We start from the raw sequence: 18,458 nt of genomic DNA on the forward strand, positions 1-18,458 counted from the left end.
AAATGGTTGCCACAATAGGTTTAGTCAGCATCCATCATCCCATATAGATATAATAAAAAGAAACGAAAAAAATTCTTCTGATGATGTGAAGCCTTAGGATCTACTCTCTTAACTTTCCTATACATCAGGCAGCAGCGTTAATGAGATTCATCATGCTGTAATTTACATCTCTAGATCTTATTTGTCTTATAACTGGAAGTTTGTACATGTTGACCATCTTCCTTCAATCCCCTCATTGAAATATTTTTATTTTTGCTTGATTATAGTACTGAAACTTTATTTTATAAAGTAAATATCTCATGCACATTTCTTTCTTCCTTTTTTTTTTGTGGGGAAGATTGGCCCTGAGCTAACATCTGTTGCCGATATTCTTCTTTTTGTTAAATATGGAATGGTTCACGAATTTGTGTGTCATCCTTGTTCAGGGGCCATGCTAATCTTCTTTGTATCATTCCAATTTTTTTTTTTTAGGATAGATGCTGCTGAAGCAAACTTTCATGCACATTTCTTTGCACAGAATGGACAATCAATAAATACTAATAAAAACAGGAGCAAATTCCATTGATTAAATACATCCTGGACCATTTTGTAAACAGTTTTAGAACTTGCCAAGCATTCAAAAGTTTTGGTTTACTTTTATTCTCTTTCTTGTACTAAGTTTTTAAATGATAGCATTTTAGGTCACCATATTCTACTGTCCTACCATCTGTCATTCTTCTAAGGAATTTCAGTGATATTAAGGTTTCCGTGTGTTCTGTGATGCATTACCTTGGCAAAAGGATATAATGACACATGAAGAGGATGGAAAATTATTCTTTTTTCAGGTTGTAAGGTAACCCGGGGACAGAACTCAATATAAATTCTTAAAACTTTGACTCCTGGTTCCATGCTAGACTGCGTTCCTAATAGTTTCTATGTCTGTGGTGGTGATTTTATTGTATTTACTTGACATTTGTCAAGTGCTTTCCAGTCTTCTAGTCTTTTTCTATTCTTTAGATGACCTTCTGATCTCACAGTTATGGGTAAGGAAACTGAAACTCGAGTTAAGTCAGATTAACTGAATTTACCAGACTGAATCTCTACTCATTTATTTTCATAAATTTATTCACAATATCAATAAAAACTCCATAACTTCCTGGCTTAACCTATTTCAAACTATTACAACCATAATCTCTAATTAACTTAGAATTTACAGTACAATATTACAGAGATTTTCAGGGAGATTTTGTCATTGTTATAGCGGTTGTTTCAGCATTTGTATAAACTTTTAGAGTTTAAAAGCACTTCTTAAAGTATTTTTCATTTTCTTCTCACTTCAACCCAGCAGAGTGACATGACTAGTGTCAATAAGATATGCCTGTAGACAGATTAGGGAAATCAAGAATTGGAGGAGCGATTTAATTATGTTTCTCCAGAGGTAAAATGTGCAATCTCCTTTTTATTAGGAATGCACAGGGAGTCTAAGTGTTTTGAAAATGTTTAGTATGTATTAGAGAAAAATATTGCAGATACATGCTTTCTTTTACTGGACATGCAGCGCAAAACACAAACCAAAGGGCGGGGTGTTTTTGGGAGTTGCTTTGATTAGGGCTGTTAGATAGATCCATGCTGAGAAGTATTAGGGATGAAGAGGAAGAGTAGAAGTCTGGGGGCTGCTGATAACTCTTACTTAGCAAAGGATGAGAGAGTTGGAAGACATTGTTGGGGGGATGCTATTTCTGTGCTATTTTAACATATTCTTCCTACTGTCTTCTTCTTAAGTCAAGTATTAATTGTTATACTAGTGGTAGTAGAACAAACTATCATTTGTCTGGATGTCTTTACATATGAACGTTATAGCACTAAGACAAAAGAAAGCAAATTTAATGCTAACAAGTGTCCTGTGTTTATCACTTCGCATACCCCAAAATCATCCATTTGAAATAAAAAAAAACAGGTCTTATGAATAAAATTTGACACATGACAAAGGCAGACAGATGATAAAGATGTTTGCCTCCTTTTTAACTCAAAAGAGTTAGTCTTTAAAAAATGTGAGGTATATCCTGTAACCATTGGATTATAAAGTTTTATTCAGTATTTCCAGGTAATATATAAGCCCCAATTTATTACTTTCCTGAGTTTACGGGTTGTTTGTGTAATTCTGCTCATCTGGAATAGACTCTACTGATTTTATCTTGTTTGATCTTATCTGCTGATGCTAGTGGTTTCACTGGGGGCTGTCTGGTCTAGGAAAGTGTTATCACAAGCAACTCTGTCTCCTCCATGTGTCTCTCATATCTTGCCAGCAGAGTTGCCTGGAGATGTTCTCATGATGACAGCTGGTTGCCCTGGATAAGCAGTAGAAATATACATACACTTTTTTTATGCCTCTCATTGCATCAGGTTTGCTCCTATCCCATTGGCCCAAGCAAAACAAAAGACCAGACTAAATTCAAAGGATGGAGAAGCCTATTCTCCCTTTTTGATAAGTCACATTACAAAAGGCCTGGATACAGGAGGGTTTAAGAATTTTGATCCATTTATCATTTGATGTACCACAGTAAAGTTTCCTTCTGTACATAGCTATTGAAAGTCTTTGGAATCTTAGGAAAAGGTTATAGAAGTGGTTCCAATGGCGCATAGAAATGGAAGAGAATTACAGCTTCCAGAAGGTGGAGGGAGCAGATTAACAGACTCTGAAGGTTATAGTTTTAGTAGATTAGGGTTTTAAAAGATTCTTGAAGTTAAATTATATGACCAAAGACAGGAGGGAAAAAGGTCTTGAAGTTTTCACTCTTATAACAATGTTTTATGTAAGGACGATAAGTTGAAAATTAGAAGTTAAAATATTATCTACTTTGGTATTAAAAGAGATGAGCAATGAGATACAGGAAGGGCAACTGACCTTAAGATATCTCCCATGATGGCTGTACCTTAACTTTCCATAGTTCAGTTTTTAGTCTCCTGGCCTATAGGTGTCAGAATTTGAACTTGCATTTTTTTACTCATTTTGAATTAGAGCCAGAGAAATAGGTTCAAATAAGTCCAGCTGACTACCCATGTGGCTGATCTATAAAAAACAGAATGTCAAACATTAAAATTACCTATTGTTATTATTACAACTACTTATTCTAGTGTTATGAAGGTTTTTGATTCTTCTAAGTTATTTTTGTTTACAGTATGGAATAAAGAAATTATACATACAGTTTTCTTTGAATATATCTATTGTCTTCCATTAGCTCTTGATTTCAGAGAACGTAACATCCTGTAATCTCTCTTGCTAACACCCAGTCAAGATTGTGTGATATTTTGGTAACATGATTTTGAAGTAAAACAAAGAAGAGTAAAGTGTGCTTGGATTTGACTAACACACATCTCAGTTTATGGGGAGGCCATCGAGAAAGGATAAAGCAGAAAAATAAAGTTTTATAGGCACCCAGAGAGTCCTTGTGGAAATTTAGGAAAGATGACTTAGTTTTATTTGGCTTCATTTTATTGGTCATTCTTGGAAGGAATAGTGGTAACAAGAATAAAGCCTGTGTGACTTTTCGTGTGTGCTTTTAAAAGCAGGTTAATTCTCTCTGAGGAACATTAGCCTTTGCCCACTCATGGAGGCCTCCTGTCCAGACCTCTCACAGCAAAGTATGACAGAAATCCAAATAAAAATTATTTTATTTTTCAGCTCTTTTTCCAGTTTCTGCTAGACATCTACCTGGATACCTAGAGTCCAACACCCTTAGAATCCTTGAAAATAATCTATTCACAGAATTTGAGTGAACAATGAAGACTACTACAGATTTTTATGACAGTACAAGAAGAAAGTTTATATCAAGCCCTAATTTCACAAAATTATCATATGACTTTAAAAAGGCACCTTGGATTTTTGGTGCCTAAATTTCCTTCTTAGGCAATGCCATAGTGGTGGGTTTTCCTTCTGAAGTTTTTCTCACAGAGCTCACAGCCCACTCAACTTTTTCTATCCTGCCTGCATTCTTCCCAACCTGGACCAAAAAAATATCCCTTACAACTTGAATATATAGTTTAATTTTTGGCTCTACTCGATCTCCAGCTCTCAGCCTTATTTTATCCTGTCTTAGTTTATCAGGACAGTCAGATAAACAACAAGTCTTCAGTAAGTAAAACACACACTGTTGAATTTCCTTAGAATGACAGAGAGCAAACTATGGCCCTGAGAGTCAAACCTGGGCCTCCTCCTGATTTTGTAAGTAAAGTTTTATTGGAATAGAGTCATGATCATTCATTTAAATATTGTTTATGGCTGCTTTCATGCTACAATGACAGAGTTGAGTAGTTGCAATAAAGATCTTATGGACTGCAAAGCTGAAGATATTTACCATCTTGCCCTTTACAGAAAGAGTATAGCAACCTCTGCCTTAGAAGATTGATTGAGATTGCAAATAACAATTACTGTTTTCTTTAAGCAGCACCCCATTTGTATTGAGAAATAAGAATGAAATGAACAATGAAAAAATACACACACATCTCTCTCTCTGTTTGGGTCTAAGAAGGACTTATTAAGGACGTTGAGGTAGAGTTCTGTCCTATCTTGCATAACTTGGGTGTCAAACAGACCCACAATTCTTACTTTGAACATTACTTTGTCTTAAATAACAATAAGAAATTTATTTATTCTTTTTCTAAAACAAGGTCTTATAATAGAGTTTTAACCTCTAGTACTGTAATTACAATTCTAAGTATGAATATATTAAATAGTTCAGTTCATAAACAGTTAAATTGTTCATCCTTCTATTTTTAAGTGATTGTGGATAACAAATGCCAGGACTATAGTCAAGATTAAAGTGTCTTAGCCTAAGGTAAGATATCAGATACCAGAAAGGAATCTTTATTTCTATTTTAAATGATTAAGTAGCATTTACAAGTTCTATGTGAGTGAGCATTCATTTATCAGAAGAAGACATTTAGCCTATTTAATTCAACACTCGGTTCTGTATTTTTTAGGAGAGCTGGGAAGAATTTTCTTCTTTTGGTCTATGGGAAAGAAAATTTTAAAAGGCTAGAAAATACATTGTATGCTAAACATCATTATTAACAACTCCTAAAATTTCATAATGAAGCAGAAATTGCCCTGATCATAGATTTCTTCATTCCATCTTGCATTGATAGTGGAAAACTGGTAAAAATTGAAGCAATTGAAACACAGCAGGTTAGAGTCATTAATATGTTCACAACCTGACAGTTTCATGTAGTGACATAGTATCTAGAAAATAAGTACTTCATTGAGGAGTCAAAGGGCATATTTCCTACTACTAGTGTATTGCAGTTTAATCCTTCAGGAGTTGCAATTCACGTGCAGAGGGTCTATCCTAGGAGATAGACCAGGTAGAGGAGAGCAGGTTCATAAACATAAACCCAGAATTAGGATCTGTGATTGGAAAACTTTGTTTTAATGACAATCAGTTAATGGTTGTAACAGCATTTAGTGGTAATCATTGTTTTCATGAAACTGTAGTATTTGTGTTAGCTGTCTATTGCATAACAATATTGCCACACATGTAACACATTTAACAACACACATTTACTACCTCATTTAGTATATCTATGGTTCAAGACTCCAGCGTGGCCTAGCTGGGTCCTCTGCTTAAGAACTCAAGTTTGCATTCAAGCTGCCAGCCAGGGCTTCAGTCTCCTCTGAGGCTATGGTGGGGAGAGGTCTGCTTCTGAGCTCACGCAGGTTGCTGGTGGAATTCACTTTCTTGGATTGAGCTTTAGTTTTTTCTGCTGTGAACCAGAGACTGCCCTCAACGTCTAGAGGCTGCCCACAGTTCTGTGTGCTGTGAGGTTTCCCAACAAGACTGTTCCATTCCTCAAAGTTAGCAAAGGAAAGAGAAGCTCCAAAGGCTAGGCACTACAATCTTAAGTGTGTAATCACGTGCACCCTGTCATCTTTGCCATATTTTACTCTTTGGAAGCAACTCACTGGACATGTCCATATCAAGGGGAGGAGACTGCACAAGTGTGTGACAACAAGGGGTGGGGATTTGGGAGGCCACCTTATGATATGTTAACCACTGTAGTCTTTTTTTGGGCAATTGTCCCTATCTTATTAGGACCATGTGATTTTAATAGATTTTGACAATTGAGAGAGTCTATTCCTTCCCTGGCACCGGAGAAGTAGGAATGTGATTAAAGTTGGACAATCATAGTACCTAGTATTCCTGATGATAGTGATAGGTTTAAGGATGGTCTCACTCATAACTCAAGTCGGACCAATCAGACTCATTCCCTCAGAATGTTTTTGCCACAGCTTGTAACAAGATCTCTGTCTTCTTTGGTCTATAAAGTCCTTGTTTCTGTAATAAAATGAATCAAAGGCAAAGTCATTAAATTCAGACTTGGTGAATTTCGCTCCTCCCAGATCAGTTTCAAGTGATAGAATTGCAAGGTAGATGAAAATAATGATTTCTGGAGGTGAGTAATAATTATCATAGTGCCTGCCCTAAAAATGAGTTGAATAGAAGCCAAGTGATATTTTAAACATAGACACAGCCTGGGAAAGTTTGCTTCAAACGGTGACATGATGTACAATTTTGCTTACACAACATTTTCCAAAAACCTATAGCCTTCAGAAACATTAGTGGGCCCCTGAATTTTGCTTTTCCTTTGTTCATATTTATTAATGGCATTTCTCCTGATCTGAGAACAGATTCTTCTTCTCTGACCTAGGTTTAGAGAATATAAACAACAGTTGGAAGCAATACCTCAGTCATTTCTAACTCATCCCATGGGAGAGCAACTACGAAGTGCTTGAAATATCACTTTCAGATCACTGATCATTTTTATCAGTTTTGTCATAAACTATGATTACCATTTAAATCCCAAATCAAAAACAGCACCAGTGATTTCCTAATAATTAGTAAAATCTTTATGTAACAAGTTGTAAATCAAGGAAAAGTAATTATTTACAGAAACGCTGATGCATTAACTATTTGTATGACCCCATGGTCTTGGCTATAGATAGGTGAACATAAGAGAGTGGTCACTTGACTAATGCTGGCCCAAACTCATTCATAGTCCTGGATTAACTTCCTAAGGATGAGACTCCCAGTCACCAAGTTGTTGCATAACTTGGATTCAATTGATTTATTTCCAATAAGGGTATGGTGGTCACAGAGACTGAATTCTTCTTGTTTTCTTGACTGAGTTCTCCTTCTCTGGCATATCTAAAAAGTAACCCAAATTATAAATAGACTTCTTGTGAAATCTGAACAAGCATTGGTTGAATAATTTAAAATATCTCTTTTTTAAAATACCTTACGACATTTTTCCTCATTAAAGGTGATTTTACAGTTGCCAGCAGGTCTGAAATACCCAAAGGGCCATTTCTATTAATTGGTTTTCACATTGGTAAGATAGATGGACATTCAACTTACTTTGCTGGCAGTCCTTTTCCTGTTTCAACAGGAGAAGAGTGAAATTCCATAAGTCTCTTTCTTCATTAGAGAAATTATTGTTTGGAAGTAAATTTCTTCCTATTCTGTGTTCTCACATCTTGAGGACAAGGATTATCATTATTATTATTACCATTACTGTATAGCAAAAAGTCTGGACATTGGTATTCAGAAATATTTATGAATGCTAGCTGTTACTTCAAGAAATAAATTGAGAAAAACTCATTCTTTATAGTTTGAATTTTGGGGAATTTCAGATATCTAGTAAGAAATGTCTATTGTTATATTGCAGCTCCATTATCAGAGAGTATAGTTTAGGAATAAATTGATGTGGATGACACTGGGACCAAAAAGATGACCAAGAAGAGACTCTAGGCAGGGCCTGAAGAGACTCTAGGCAGGGCCTGAACAGAGATAGTTTCTTATGTAGGAGAGATTGAAAGTTAATCTAGCTTTCAAATAATCAAATTGAAAGTAATCAACTTGAAGTTATATTTATATTTTCACATCTGTCTGTCTTCTCAATAGATAGATACAGATATGCATATATATATATATACACACACACACACACATACATATACTCAAATATATTTATGTAGGGGGTGTTTGTTCAATTATATGAATATTTAATCATTTCTATATATTTAGTTCAGCATATTAAACTAATTTTCTAATTCTCCATTAATTTGGGGGGCATGTTCAAAGGAACATCCATTTTTAGTATTTAGACAGTTTTACAAAGTCTGACCTAAGCAAGACGATCCCAATGGACAACTGTAGTAAAATTTATTGCTGAGATCATGTGAAGTATATTAGCATTTTGTCATTATATAATAGTGCCTGAAATATATAAAGATACTCCTATCTTAGAGAAAGTTGGAAATTAAGAATGAGATCAGCAGATAAACTTTGATTTGTAGAATGTATTTCTGGAACAAGTGGATATATGCTATGGGAATGAGAATAAAGATCTAAAGGACTTTTGAATTCAAAGAACTGAAACCCAGAGTTAAGGTCAAAATAAAACAAAACTTAAAAAAGATGATGTGATTAGCTATACATGAATCATACGTGGCTATATGTAAAGAATATATAGCTATAAATGAAGTATATATAGCTATACCTGAAGCCACCAAACTTAGAACAGACTTAAAGGACAATGATATTTAGAAGGCTGTATACATTATTTTAAATAAGCAGGCGAAATTTAATTTTTATCTAACTTGTAATTGTCTTCGTATTGTTATATAATTTAAAGTATGATTTTTTTCGAGAGAGGAAAATTCATAAGGGATTGCAGAAATAATCTCCAAGAGATACATGAAGGATAGAAGAGAGAAACCAATTTGTTTAGTAAGTGGTGGAGAAAAATGATGAGCTGTGATAAATCTCTGTTGGAATTATTCCAGACAAAAAATACTTAGAGAATTCACCATGTTTATCTGTCGAAGTAAATTAAGCAAGGATTGTTCACTATTTATATTATTTGTGTTGTTTGTCTGGCACTCCTAGAGAAAGAGTGTAGAAAAGGTACATCTTCTTTTGGCTGCCTTGGCCGGAGTACCGCCTCTCACTCCCATTCATGTTCAGTTGGAAAACATTTGTCTTATGGCCTGCCTAAATGCTAGCTAAATGGCTGAAATGTGTAGGACATCAGCATGTTTTGCAAGAATTGAGAATATTTGTGATCAGCAACAATCTCTATCATAAAGTCTAATTGTCAGGGGCTGACTCATGACATCCAAACTCATGAGAGACATATAAAGTAGGATGCTAATTAATTGGCACTGAAAACATATTGCCTCAAGTACCAGAGATAGTGTCCCCACAATTATGATTTGAGTGTACAATGAGGCCATGCTATCTTAGCCTCGTAAGTTCTGATGAGTCCGTCTCACCCTGGAGATATGACTGCCTCCAATGCTGAAATGTTGATGTTCTTGGGCAAGGACTTCACTGACTGATGAAGATCCCTTTTGAGTGAGAGGTTCTTTCTCTCCATAGATTTGGACATTCACTCAGGTAGCGAAGACATCTGGCTGGTCTGAAAACCGTTCTACATCTTTAGATAACTCTATGTTTTTCTCCTTTGATCCATTGCATTGGTTACAAAAACAAAGTTTCATATTTTTATTATTTTCAGTTTTGGGGTGTAGATAGTTTACTCCCTTGACTATAAAAAGAGTTAATTAAAATAATTATTGTTTGAAATTCTGTTATATTTCTTCCTTCAGAAAAATATTTTCAGAACTATTGTTTTTTCAATAATATTATATAATTCAGTTAATATCATTTATAACAACTATAAATAATAAGAAAAATAACAAAAATAAAACTCTGGTGTTCCCACTTTCTAAAATTAAACTTCAATAACTCCAGTTTTCAATGAGCGCTTGGCAATAGCATCTTCTTCAATTCCCTTTTAGATCGTATCATCAAGCACATTTCATCTCCAGTGCTGTTCACTTAAAACCTCAATACATTAGATTTCACTTCAGATACAAATTTCAGTGCCAATAAATATACTAAGAATATATCTTTTTCAAAGAAAAGGCAAATATGACATTTTCTATTTCAATTTAGAAGAACTCAAAAGGAAAATGAAATATATTTTAAAGGACCGATGATATAAAAGAATACTTCAAATGCTTCCTAGTCTGTTGTTTTTAATAATTCACAGTTTTCCCTAAGCTATCATTCAACTAATGTAACCCCACTTTCAGAATCAAAAAGTTTTTTCTGTCTATTCATATATTCGTATTTACTATTTAATAATACTTTTATATTCATTGAATCAGCTGTGTAGAAAAGACCATAAAGTGCTCTCTCTCTCTAGAAATAGATATAGATATATCTCCTGAGCAAAGCTCAAAATTAGTTCATCTAGTTTCTATATATAAAGTTGCCTTCTAAGACAAGAAAATTTCCTACTGAAGTAATATTTATTTGGGTTTCTGTTCTTATCAATAATTTGACATTTTTAAGGACATATGAATTCACATTTAGTATCTGTAAGTATCAATAGGCTGATAATCTCAAACGATTCTCTACACACCGCCAAAATTTATTACCTAACCTAAAATGATTGACTTCAAAAATAAAATTATTTAAGTTTATTATACTAGATTTATTTCCAAGTAAATATGTAGCATTTGGCCATCTGTTAACCTATCTCGAGTCCACTTTGTGTGTGTGTAAATTATAAGGCATCACCAATTTCTAAGAGAAAATGATTTAATAGACAAGGGTGTGTCTGTAACATTCATTAAAATGCATCTTAGATGGTGTGAAAATTAATAAACAGAAACATCATTAAATTGGAGTCAGGGAGGCAAAAAGGGAGCTCTCACACCCTGCGTTCATAACAGAGCCCAACAGGAAGCAGAAAGACTTCCTTTCCTTAACACAAGAAGCTCAGCCTATGACAGACTGTCACAACTCAGCCAATGACAAGCCACTACACATCAACTCTCAGTTCTTCCAATAGACTCTCTGTTTACAATAGCCCCCCCAACTTCCTCTTTCCCTCTATAAAAGAGTTCCCCCCTCTTGCTGTCTGGGACTCGCACGTGGCTTACCATGGTTGCAGATCCTGAATTGCAATTTTTTGCTGATCCTGAATAAACCCATTTATGCTGGAGAAATAGCTGGCTATTTGTTTAAGTTCAACAACAGTGAACTGAAATATATAACATACAGCAAAGTTTCAAAATAGATGTTTAGTATGAAGAAATGAAAAAAAATCGCTATGTATTAAAATAATATGCATAACTTTCCAACTTTCCAATTGATAGTAAATGTACTATCAATACATGTACATCAACCTATAAAAAACATTTCAGGAAAAGTTGAGAGAAGTTAGGAAGCTAGAGAACTATTTTCCAAAGTCGGTGTGTGGCCTGCAATTACATTTACAATGTGTAAATATTCTTTGAAATCCAGGTGCATGTAATGAACATTTTACATTTTTTCCAAATTTATGTCATCTGAGTCAGGAGAATTTAGCATGGCATAAAAGGGAGCAAAAATATTAACTGCAATTTGTATCTTTACTTTATGAACTTTTCTCTTTCACAAAATATAAAATATATTCAAATGGTTCTAAATGGACTTCAGCAATTTTGCTGCATTATTGATTTCAGAATATTGTTGGGAACTGCTAATCTAACTGGGCATTCCAAGATATTTTCCAGTCATTAGCTTGATCTGTGCCACTTCAAAATCATGCACAATGCACATCTGCAAGGACTGGTACAAAGTTTTATGTTCTTATTTTAAAATAAGAGCATTTATTTCCATTATATTGTCTATTAGGATATGAAAGAAAAAACAAAGATATGTTTATCCATTTTCACTGGTGACTGTCAGTTATTGATAAGCTATAAATGCATGACTCTTTTCTGAAACCAGCTTGGCCAGTTTACAGTTTTGAAATATTGGATACTGAGCAAAGTTCAAAATTATTTTATTCATCTAGTTTGTATTTTGCTTTAAATCATATTTTGCAAAATAAACTACAAGCATCTTGCTTACAGAATATTTAACAACTATCTCCTGCTCTTCACTTCCTAAAATATAATTATGGTTATGTCTTTTCCCTCCACTTTCTCCTTACTGAAACTTTCTCATTCTTTAAAATCCAGCATGCTGTTGCTTCTATAATAGTTTCTCTTCTCTCCCCCGGAAAAAATGAATACTTCCCTTTTCACGTTTTCAATATAACTCTATATTTCATTCTATCTTCAATGATGGAGACTCATTTTGGAATTGAGTGCCACATTCTCCAACATCTTAGAGAATATGAAAACCAAGAAAGAAAAGAATATAAGAAAGAACTTAGTTATATTTTTGTCAGCTTTGGGCATATAGGACTGAGACAATAATCATAAAATGAATAATCTATAACTTCATTACGTAACTGTGCATATTAACAAGCGTGGAAGATAGTGTCTGACTTTCATCTCAGCCTCTCATTATAAGGTAGCAAACCAAAAATCTAGAATAAAAGGGCTTTGGAATATTGATGCTCTACATTGATTCTATGTGAACTATTTTCCTTCTTATTTAAGGATTTCATCATCTACCCAAAATAGAAAAGACAAATTTGAAAGAAAATACAGGACTACTCATAACTAAAAAGGACTAACATGAGATAGCACTTCAGGAACGGTAGAGTGAAGATCTCTGTAAATTGATCCTCCGTAGAAGCAACAAAAACACTGGCAAATTTTTTCAAAGTCAACTATTGAGGAGCTCTGGAAATTAACCTAAGACTTGCAGCAATTAAGACAGTGTCTATTCAGTAAAAACTGCTGACCTTCCAAAAGAACAACAGTATTTGTCACATTGTAATGACATCATCCCATCCCTCTCTCCTCAGCTCCACGGTACTCTTGTACAACCGGTAAACTTGCAACCATGGTAGTTGTGAAAAATAGCAGTCTTCCAACTCTTAGAGGGAGCAGAAAGATTGAGAGTCCTTCAAAATGTCTCATCCACAGAGCATTCTGACTATTTGATAAGTGTTGTGGCTTCCATGAAAACCTTCATAAACACTGTTGTTACCATTTGTCCTCACTCTGAGTTCACATTCCTCAGGCCATTTGCAAAGAGTGAATCTTCAAAGTGGCAAAAAAAATTAGTCACCATATACAAAGTTTCCTTAGTAAGATTAACAGCTGAATTTGCAGCAGAGATCACAGAGGACAGAAGGCAACAGGATGACATGTACAAAGAACTGAAAGAAATAGAATGTCTACCAAGAATTCTATATCCAGCAAAAATATCCTTCAAAAATGGAGACTTTAAGGCATTCCCGGATTAAAAAACAATTGAAAAATCAAGAAAATATATCTCTAGCCAACTTAATCTACAAGAAATACTAAAGGAAGTTCTTGAGGCTGAAGCGAAAAGATTCTACATGGTAACTGAAGTCCACATGAAGAAATTAAGTGATTGATAAAATAAGTGCATAGGTAAATATAAAATCTCAATATTTTATATTTTAAGTTACTCTTTTCTTCCAATATCATTTAAAGGATAATTGCATAAGTAAGTGACTATAAAGCTCTGTTGATGGACTTATGTAAATATGTAATTTGTATGACATTGATGGCACAAAAGAATGATGGAGTAACATGCCATAGTAGAATAAAGTTTTTGTATATTATTGAAATTAGCTTAATATTAATATTAACCTAGTTGTTTCAAATGAAAATGCTGGTTATAATCCTTAGGGTAACAACTAAGAAAATAACTCACAAAATACTGTAAAAGTATAATAAGGGAATTAAATTGGTACATTAGAAAAAATACTTTTAACACAAAGAAGCAGTAATGAAGGAATAGAGGAACAAAGACATAAGATATAATGAAAACAAACAGTAACATGACAGATATCAAATCTTACCATATTAGTGATTTTATTAAATGAAAATCAATTAAATGTTCCATATTGAATATTGGATAGAACAGCTGTGCAAAGGATCACCAAAGATATTGAAGACTTGAGGAACACTTATAAGCCAAACAAGTTCAGCAAGTTTGCAGGATACATGATTGACATACAAATATTAATTGTATTTCTATACACTAGCAATGAACAATCGGAAAATGAAATTAAGAAAACAATTTCATTTATAATAGCATCAAAAAGAATAAAATATGTATACTTTAACACAAGAAGTACAAGAGTTCTGTGCCAAAAACAAACAAAAATACCGAATAAATTTTAAAAAATCCAAATACATGAAAAGACATCCCCTATTCATGGATTGGAAGACTTGATATTGTTCAGATGGCAACACACACCAAACTGATCTACAGATTCAACACAATCTCTATCAAAATTCCACCTGGCTTCTTTGTAGAAATTGACAAGCTGATCCTAAAATTCATATTGAAATACAAGGGACTCAGAGTAATCAAAAAAAATCTTGAAACTTACAAACAAAGTTTTGGGGCTGGCTCTGTGGCCTAGTGGTTAAGTTCGCGCACTTCGCTGCTGCGGCCCAGGGTTGGGATCCTGGGCACCGACATGGCACCGCTCGGCAGGCTGCATTGAGGCAGCGTCCCACATCCCACAACTAGAAGGACCTGCAGCTAAGATATACAACTGTGTACCCGGGGGTTGGGAAGATAAAGCAGAAAAAAAAAAAAGGAAAGATTGGCAACAGTTGTTAGCTCAGGTGCCAATCTTTAAAAAAAACAAACAAAGCTTTGCAAGTCTTCAAAAATTATGACAGTGAGAAAATAATAGAAAGATACATATATATATACATATATAATAGTAGAAAGATGAAATAATGGAACTGAGATTCCTGAAATAAAACTTTATATTCATGGGGGAGTTGATTTTTGATGAGGTGCCAAGACAATTAAATGTGTGAAAGCTTCTGGGAATATATCCAAAGGAAATGAAAACACTAACTTGAAAAGATATCTGCACGCCATGTTTATTACAGCATTATTTACAATAGCCGAGGCATGGGAACAACCTAAGAGTTCATTGATGGATGAATAGACCAAGACGTGGTGGAACATATATTCAATGAAATATTATTCAGCCATAAAAAATGAGGAAATCTTACTATTTGTGATAACATGGATGGACCTTGAAGCTATTATGCTAAGTGAAATGTCAGAGAAAGACAAATACTATATGATCTCACTTATATGAGCAATCAAATAAACAAACAAGCAAAAAAACACCAACTCATAGAAAAAGAGATCAGATTTGTGTTTTCCAGAGGTGGAGGGTGGAGGGAAGGGGAATTGGAGAAAAGTGATCAAAAGGTATAAACTTCCAGTGATAAGATAAATAGGTACTAGGGATGAAATGTACAACATGATGATCATAGCTAATGCTGCTGTGTGATATGCAAGAAAGTTAAGAGAGTAGATCCTGAGTTCTGAACACAAAGAAAATTTTTTTTCTTTTCTTTTTATTGTATTTATATGAGATGATGGATGTTCACTAAATCTATTGTGATAATCATTTCACAATATATGTAAATAAAACTACCATGCTGTATATTTTAAACTTATACAGTGATGTTTGTCAATTATTTCTCAATAAAACTGGAAAAAAGAGTAAAAGAATAGTCTTTTCCACAGATTGTATGGGCACAACTGCATTATCCACATGCAAAAAATGAATTTGGACCTCCATCTCACAACATCCACAAAAATGATCTGTAAATTAATTGTAGATCTAAAAGTAAGAGCTAAAAATATAACATTGATAGAAGAAAACATAGAAGTAAATCTTAGTGACTTTGGAGTAAGTAATTTCTTAGACATGATATCAAAACTTCAACTGACAAAGGAGAAAACAGATAAATTAGACTGTATTAAATTAGACAGGCTTTTGCTGCAAATGGTGTCACCAAGAAACTGAAAAGAAAACTGACAGTGGGAGAAAATATTTGAAAATCATGTATCTGATAAGGGACTTGTAGCTACAATATATAAAGAACTCTTAAAACAATAATAAAATAAGACAAATAACCCCATTTAAAAATGAGCAAATGATTTGAATAGACACTTCACCAAAGAAGATAAACAAATGGCTAATAATCACGTGTAAATGTATTTAACATCTTTAGTCATTAGGGAATGAGAAGTCAACACCACAGTGTATCACTTAGCACCCACTAGTATGACTAAAATTAAAAAGACAATAACAAGTGTTGTCCAGGATGTGGAGAGATGTGAAATCTTCATACATTTCCAGTGAGACTATAACTTAGTGCAGTGTCTTTGGAAAACTGTCTGACAGTTCCTTCAAATGTTAAGTATAGAGTTGCCTTATGATCCAGCAATTTCACTTGTAAGTATGTACCCAGATGAATAAAAATATATATCTATACAAAAAGTTATACAGAAATATTCCTAGCAGCATTATTCATAATAGCCAAAAAGTGGAAACAGCTGATAAATGGATAAACAAAAATGTGGTATATCCATACATACAATATTTGCCATCCTTTGTTAGGGTTAAACCTGAATTAAACATGTATTGAACAATATGGGAACAACAGAGAATCATTCTTCAAAAAACACAATATATTTTTTAAATAAGCTATATAGAGTAGGCAATAAGCAGTAAGCAGCCTTATATTTTTTTTACCATTTTCCCTTCAAACACTTTTCTTGATTTGTTTGTCCCAAGATCCTACCTTCTCCCCACATGAAATTTCACATATACTATGTAACTTTTAAAGTCTTTTTCATATTAAAAAATGTTTCAGACATCCTAATTATTGTACAATACTAAAAACATGTTACAGTTTATTCTCTCTTGGGCTCAAAAGTTTACAAGTCTGAGATGGTGGGGTGGCGGGGAATGACCAAGGTCTGCTTTATGCTTCCTTGATCTGTCTGCTCCCCATTGCTCTATGCCAACCTGGGGCCCGTCAGGATGAGCCGAAGAGGAAAGAGAGGTATGATGCAGAATGATCTGGTAGCATTGCTGTTTGCTTTCTGCCCTAACTGTCCTTTCAACACCTTCTCACTCCCTGATCCCCTTATAGAAGTGAGAAGAGACTACTCTCTTGTTCTCTCTTTCTCCCTCTCTGTAATCTTGGGAATTTCCTGCAGAGTAGAATAAAATTTTGCTTTATTATTTTGTCTTTATTAAACTATTTTTCTGTTTTAGGGACTCTGATAAAGTTGAAATGTAAAATGTCCAATTTTAACATCTGTAGAATAAAAATTTTCTACAACACAAAACACACACGTGCACACCCCTACACACACAGGCACATACACTGACAACGCTCCCTATAATTCACCATGACAAAGTAGTCTATCAGCAAGGCAACCACCACAAGTTTAAAAATCCTCTAAGATTCTGAAAAAAAGCCAAAGGACAAGTGGAGAATCAATAGAGATTTATTTAGGATGGTGTTGTCTGTACTGGGAGGCAAAGACCACATGAAGACTCAACGATGGTTATAGGACTATGGTGCTGAACCCAGGTGAAATAACTACTCATTAATAAAGTCAAACTTTTATTACCAGAGAGAAAAGAAAGAATGGCACCACAAACAATAAAAATGCCTAATTTAAAATATTAAAAACAGGGGCCACCTGGTGGCATAGTGGTTAAGTCCCCTCACTGCACTTGGGCAGCTGGGGGTTCACAGGTTCGGATCCAGCACACGGACCTAGTGCGCTCATCAAGCCATGCTGTGGCAGCATCCTATGTAAAATGGAGGATTGGCAACACGTGTAGGGTGGTAAAATTCCAGGAATGTTCAAAAGATTGTAGACATTCCTTCTCTTCATTATATCCTTCCCACTCTTTGCCCCTCAACATCCATAAAAGTAGCAGCTATATCTAGGCTTTAATTTGGTATATAGAAATAAATGTATGCAATCAGCAACAACATTATAAGGCTAGACTAATCCCTGTTTTCTTTTTAAAATCTAAAAATCCACTGAGTGACATGAAAGATAGCAACAGAGAAAAATCAATTGGCCTATGAACCTGTACACCCAGGATCTGCATTGTGAATGCAGTGTAGTGTGTGTCATTTCAAACGGAGCCCGTCTGATTAGATGATTCATGACCCCCATTTACAAATTAGAAGGCAGTGCTTGGAATCTGTAAAAGGTTATTCTTGGTCTCTAATTTGTAGCTGTGCAAAGTGAAAGTCACTGTTTTGTTTTTCCTCCAAGCAAAAGAGGTTATTACAGAAAGTAAGATTATTATAATGCCTATAATTAGGAATATAAGCAATATACAATTCTAGAATGATTCACAATGTATTAGCTTTGTTTAATTCTGATTATGCGGGAAGACATTTTAAGTAGAACCCAGCAAGTTGGAAAACTGACAGGTATGGAGGAGTTAGGAGCTGATTAGCTTGAGATCACTGCAAAGATGATTCAGACAGGAAAAAGGAAAGTTTCCTTGGGTTACATAGAGGAAGGCCAATGCAAATATTTAAGTGAAATATACCATTTATAAAATGTTGGCATGCAGTTATCTGACCCTTGATAAACTACTCCAGTCAAATTATCATAAACTTTGGCAGTGTT

At 34.4% G+C, this 18,458-nt stretch overlaps 1 non-coding gene across 1 annotated transcript; it reads right to left on the reverse strand.

The window, feature by feature from the left end:
- Positions 1-380: 380 nt before the first annotated feature.
- On the reverse strand, positions 381-485 carry LOC124238775 (U6 spliceosomal RNA). Its single transcript, XR_006888380.1, has one exon. It is a non-coding gene; the product is annotated as a U6 spliceosomal RNA (small nuclear RNA).
- Between the last annotated feature and the right edge of the window lie 17,973 nt (positions 486-18,458).

The sequence above is a fragment of the Equus quagga genome, chromosome 4, assembly GCF_021613505.1.
Source record: "Equus quagga isolate Etosha38 chromosome 4, UCLA_HA_Equagga_1.0, whole genome shotgun sequence".
Lineage (NCBI taxonomy): Eukaryota > Metazoa > Chordata > Mammalia > Perissodactyla > Equidae > Equus > Equus quagga.